This window comes from Ovis canadensis, chromosome 15, assembly GCF_042477335.2.
Source record: "Ovis canadensis isolate MfBH-ARS-UI-01 breed Bighorn chromosome 15, ARS-UI_OviCan_v2, whole genome shotgun sequence".
NCBI classification, from domain to species: domain Eukaryota; kingdom Metazoa; phylum Chordata; class Mammalia; order Artiodactyla; family Bovidae; genus Ovis; species Ovis canadensis.
Genome location: NC_091259.1, coordinates 53,566,411 through 53,572,681, shown reverse-complemented (window position 1 = coordinate 53,572,681; position 6,271 = coordinate 53,566,411).

Below are 6,271 nucleotides of genomic sequence, written 5' to 3'. Positions count from 1 at the left end.
TTTGCTACCTATACATTGTGAACGGATTCCTCCCATCTATAGTTAACACATCATCTCCAGGCCAGCCAAACTGCTTGAAGGTGTTGTCCATACTGGCTCTGTACTGATGATTCCACTAACATATACTAGTACTTTCTTCAAGTTTATATGTTTCTTTGAATTAAAAAAAAAAAAAGTATTGTTCACACTAAATTATGACTGGATTATGAACAGTGGTCCTGATATCTTCATGAGTGAGTGTGAAAGTTGCTCAGTCGTGTCTGACTCTTTGCAACCCCATGGACTATACAGTTGATGGAATTCTCCAGGCTAGAATACTGGAGTGGGTAGCCTTTCCCTCCTCCAGGGGATCTTCCCAACCCAGGGATTGAACCCTCCCACATTGCAGGCAGCTTTGATTGATTCTTTACCAGCTGAGGCACAAGGGAAGCCTGATTATCTTCATAGATGTGATCTTTAAAGTTAGTCATTTACCAATACTCCGAGTTGTGCTCTTGGAGAAGGCAATGGCACCCCACTCCAGTACTCTTGCCTGGAAAATCCCATGGATGGAGGAGCCTGGTGGGCTGCAGTCCATGGGGTCACTAAGAGTCAGACACGACTGAGCGACTTCACTTTCACCTTTCATTTTCATGCATTGGAGAAGGAAATGGCAACCCACTCCAGTATTCTTGCCTGGAGGATCTCAGGGACAGGGAGCCTGGCGGGCTGCCATCTATGGGGTCGCACAGAGTCAGACACGACTGAAGCGACTTAGCAGCAGCAGCAGCAGCAGCAGCAGCAGTTGTGCTCTATCAATTTTCTCTTAGAACTCTTTGATATCCAAGTTGATTTCTCTTGCTCTTATTACTTCATTTTGATGCTGTAATGGCTGAAAGCATTGGTTATTTCTTACAAGAAAGATTTACTTTTGTTTGTCAGAGATAACTAGGTTACCTTTCTAGCAAGTGAAGAAAATCATAAGAGATACCACTTACTAAATATATCTGACAATGAGTTTAGTGACTAAAAAAAGTTTCTGAGGAAAATATGTAGGATTTGTATTTTGATACTCACTTTTCAATGAAAATTTTAATATATCTCCTAATATAGTCTTAAGAGATGGAAAGGCAAACTTCTAGGTTTTAATTCTCAATGTGCCACTTCGTTGTTGTTGACTGAGCCACTTCAGTGGCTCAGTCATGTCTGACTCTTTGTGACCCATGGACTGCAGCACACCAGGCTTCCCTGTCCTTCACTATATCCCAGAGTTTGTGCAAACTCACGTCCTTTGAGTCAGCGATGCCATCCAACCATCTTGTCCTCTGTTGTCTTCTTTTCCTCCTGCCTTCAGTCTTTCCCAGCATCAAAGTCTTTTCCAATGAGGTGGCTCTTCGCATCAAGTGGCCACAGTATTAGAACTTCTTGTCCTATAACCAGTTATTTAACTTGGGATTCTAATTTTTATTTGAGAAGGGATAGTGGGTCCACATTTTGATTGTTATACAGCTCAAATGGAATAATATGTATTATGTAAGTACAAGAATTACAAATGAAATGCAGATATATGACTTTTAGCAGTGTTTGACTCATTGTAAATGCTAAAAAGTCACAGCCATTATAGATGTTAATCATTGACCAAAGAAGCAATAGCCTGGCTCAGAAATTGTTAAACAGTCAACCCTCTAAAATATCAAATACAGTAAACAAATTCTAGCTCCAGGGATGAAGGATTCCTCAACATATGTGTTCAGATTTTCTAAGAGTGAAATTTATTTTTCTCTGGGAGAACCTTTAGCCCTAGAATTCATCACTGATACAGCAATTCATTTTGACAGGGATAGATCCCACTCTGCCCCCACTATTTACTTTAGTATATTTTCAGCTGTGAAATGGTTTAATTTTTTTTTTCAGAAGGAGAGAGGCTTACCTTTACTTTTCCTATCTATCACTGAACTAGAAAAGGAAAGTAATAACTCCTGGAGACCTGTTCAGAGATGAATATCAACTATGGAAAAATCCATTCAAAAATCCTATGCCTGTGGCAGTACTCTCAATAAAGTGTGTCTATGTTTACACATTCAGACTTTATTTTGGGGGGCTCCAAAATCACTGCAGAGGGTGATTGCAGCCATGAAATTAAAAGACGCTGACTCCTTGGAAGGAAAGTTATGACCAACCTAGATAGAATATTAAAAAGCAGAGATATTACTTTGCCAACAAAGGTCCGTCTAGTCAAGGCTGTGGTTTTTCAAGTGGTCATATATGGATGTGAGAGTTGGGCTGTGAAGAAAGCTGAGCACCGAAGAACTGATGCTTTTGAACTGTGGTGTTGGAGAAGACTCTTGAGAGTCCCTTGGACTGCAAGGAGATCCAACCAGTCCATCCTAAAGGATGGACTTCCCTGGTGGCTCAGATGGTAAAGCGTCTGTCTACGATGCGGGAGACCCGGGTTCGATCCCTGGGTTGGGAAGATCCCTTGGAGAAGGAAATGGCAATCCACTCCAGTACTATTGCCTGGAAAATCCCATGGACAGAGAAGCCTGGTAGGCTACAGTCCATGGGGACTCGCAAAGAGTCGGACACCACTGAGCGATTTCACGTTCACCCAGGAGATCAGTCCTGGGTGTTCATTGGAAGGACTGATGCTGAGGCTGAAACTCCAATACTTTGGCCACCTCATGCAAAGAGCTGACTCATTGGAAAAGACCCTGATGCTGGGAGGGATTGGGAGCAGGAGGAGAAGGGGACGACAGAGGATGAGATGGCTGGATGGCATCACTGACTGGATGCACGTGAGTCTGGGTGGACTCTGGGAGTTGGTGATGGACAGGGAGGCCTGGCATGCTGCGATTCATGGGGTCACAAAGAGTCAGACACAACTGAGCAACTGAACTGAATGTTTACAGATGTGAATGCAGGCTTACCAAGGATAGCAGATACTGCAAAGAAATTATTTTGAAAACAAGAAAAACCAGCAGAAATTAACACATGGGAGCATACTCATCTGTTGTCTGACAATCAGAAAGTGGGTGTTGATAAGGATCTGCCCAGGTGGGAGACAACAGGAAAGTAAAGGGGCCTTTTGCCCACTGGAAGATAAAACCAGCTATCTGGTCTAATACTAAAATACAGGCATACCTTGGAGATACTCTGGGTTCGGTTTCAGACCACCTCAATAAAGCAAAAACTGGTAAAGCAAGTCATATTTTATTTTTTGGTTTCTCAGTTCATAGAGAAGTCATGTTTATACTGTACTATAGTCCATTAAGTGTACAACAGCATTATTTCTAAAAAGAAAATGTATATAACCTTAATTTAAAAATACTTTATTGCTAAAAAATGCTAACCATCATCTTACAAGGCAGGGTTGCCACAAACCTTCAATTTGTAAACAATTAAGAAAACCCAAACCTCAACATCTGTGAAGAACAGTTAAAGGAGGTGTGCCTGTATGCACGTCATAGAGGAAACCGTAACTAAAAAGGACAAAGATAAAAGGGTTGAGGGAAGAAAAGGAAGAGGCTACTAGATTAAACTTCCCAGAATAACAGAATTTTCCTTTGTGTCTTCATGGATACAAAATGGTAACATCTCAGTGGTTTTGATTTCTGAATGAAAATGTGTAATCCCTTGGAATTAAAAAAATCTAAGTCAATACTCTGCATCAGCTACTATTTGATTCTTTGATCCTAAAATAATTCCTTCATGTTCACTATTTAGTGGATAATACAAAAGTGGAGAAAGAAAGCTGACCTGAGGATAACCTGCACAGTGATTTGCTTGATGCTGTTTTAAAGTTTTATTTCTTCTCAATTGCATTATGAATATAAAAAATGATGTAGTTTAAAGAGTAGGGGAGTTTTAAAGTCAGGTTTCTCTTCCTATGACTCAGTTTTCATATAAAAGGAACTGGAAATAACAGGCTTCCTTGGTGGCTTAGACAATAAAGAATCTGCCTGCAATGCCAGGAGACCTGGGTTTGATCTCTGGGTGGGGAAGATCCCCTGGAGAAATGAATAGCTATCCACTCCAATATTCTTGCCTGGAGAATCCCATGGACAGAGCAGCTTGGCGGCCTGTGGGGTCACAGTCAGATGCGACTGTGCAACTACCATTTTAACTTTTTGTGGGGCACCTGTAAAGATTTTAGTGGATTCTTTGCTCCTAAACCCCCCAAATTCTTTTCCTCTCAATAGACTTGAAATCATTCAAAGATGTGAAGTTAATTAAGATGATGTTGTCTCTTTAACAGTATCCACTCCTAAAACATTTATAGTATGTCAATGCTGTGCTAGAAGTTGGAGACCCTCCGGGAACTCATGATACCTATATAGAAGGTACTATACAAATGATGTGAAAGCACAGGATTCCAGAGACCAGATTTGGCTAAGTTTAAGCCTCCACCTTGGGGACAAGATCTTTGAGATGACTCTGAAACTGCATTTCAGCATGAAGAAACAATAAACTCATTTTTTAGTGACTGTGTTTTCCAGTTTTACTCTGGTGGGCATACTAATGAAGTGAAAAATAAATTCAACTTTTATAAAAGGAAACTGCTTCCTATTATCAAAACTCATTGACACCTCCCGGTTGTCATGTCTACTGTATGGCCTCATGACCTCCATGCTTGCTCCTTCTTTGATAGTAGCTGGTTGTATCATGTAATTTCATTATTCCATTTCTTTACCAAATTATATTTCTGCTTCCTTTTAACCCAATAACTGAATATAGAAAATCATTATAAAAATTACCTAAAGTAATAGAAAACTTGATACATGAGCACATTTATGGCAGTTCAATTCATGATATAAAAATTAAAAATTAAATCCCTGATAATATAAAGATAATTACATATTATGATACAGTCACACAATGGAATATGTAGCCATTATTTACATTTTAAATTTTATGTAAAAAAGTTTATATGAAACTAAGACACCAATAAAAATATAAAAGATACAGAAAAATATGAAGAACATTAAAACCACAATTCAGCCTATCAAACTCATTAACATTTTTGTATATTTCCAATATTTTCTCCATGAAAATATAAATACATATTTATATATAAATAGAATCTTATCCTATATAGAGTTCTATATATATCTTGTACTTTTTCTCTTAATACCATAAGTATATTCTTATCCTTACAACATTCTTGGAAAATAAAGTTTTAATGACTGCATAATATTACATCATGTAGATGCATCATAATTTGACCTTTCCCCTATTTTGGGGGGGAGGACAGCATAAAAATATTTTTGTAAATATCTTGAACATTTACCTGTGTATGTGTTCTAATGTAGTTCAGAATGCTTGGCCCAGACTCACCACTTTCTGGAGAAACCTAATTGAACATCAGTGCTCCCAGGGCATGTTTGAAAACACCAGAGTTAACATCTGAACAAAACTAGCCAAACCAAAGGCTTACCTACTAGCCTATGGTTTGGCCCAGACTAAAAGACTTGTCAGGAGGTAGTAATTATAAGTTGAACCAATCATCTCCCTGCCACTCAGAAATCTGGAGACCCAGAAAGAAGTTACAAGTTAGTGGTGGACAATAAAATTGAAAAATATATATACATATATTCAAGGGTGTGGTGCGACTGTAAGCATGCACAGAGTGAACAGGAAGTCAGTCTGTAGAGGAGTGGATAACCAAAGAGAAACAAAAATAAGTTCTTGAAGGAGTAGCCTCGTCTAATGGCTTTCTAGAGCAAGTTCTCACATTTAAGCTTCTGTCCCTGTGGGTTTTGTTGTTTTGGTGAGATTCTGAAACATAATGTTATATAACACTTTTTGTATGAAATAAGTAGAGCTTTGCTCTTTGCAGATATGATTTCCGTAACAGTAGGTAACTCTATTTCCATAGAATATATGCCTAGATATGAAATCACTGTAGGAGAATGAGTAATAACAATTTTAAGGCTTATGATTCACCAAATAGTTTTTCCAAAGTCTATCAATTTACTCTCAACAAAAGCAGTATATAAGTATCAGTCATTCTGTACTCACTGAAAATAGCTTTTATAATTTTTGTTAATTTAAAAAATGGTATTTCATCGCTTTAAGGGGCTTCCCAGATGGCGCTAATTGTAAAGAATCCGCCTGCCCAATGCAGGAGACAAAAAGAGACATGGGTTTGATCTCTGGGTTGGGAAGATCTCCTGGAAAAGGAAATGGCAACCTGCTCCAGTAATCTTGCCTGGAAAATTCCATGGACAGAAGAGCCTGGTGGGCTACAGTCCATGGGGTTGCAAAACGTTGGAGATGACTGAGTGCACATATA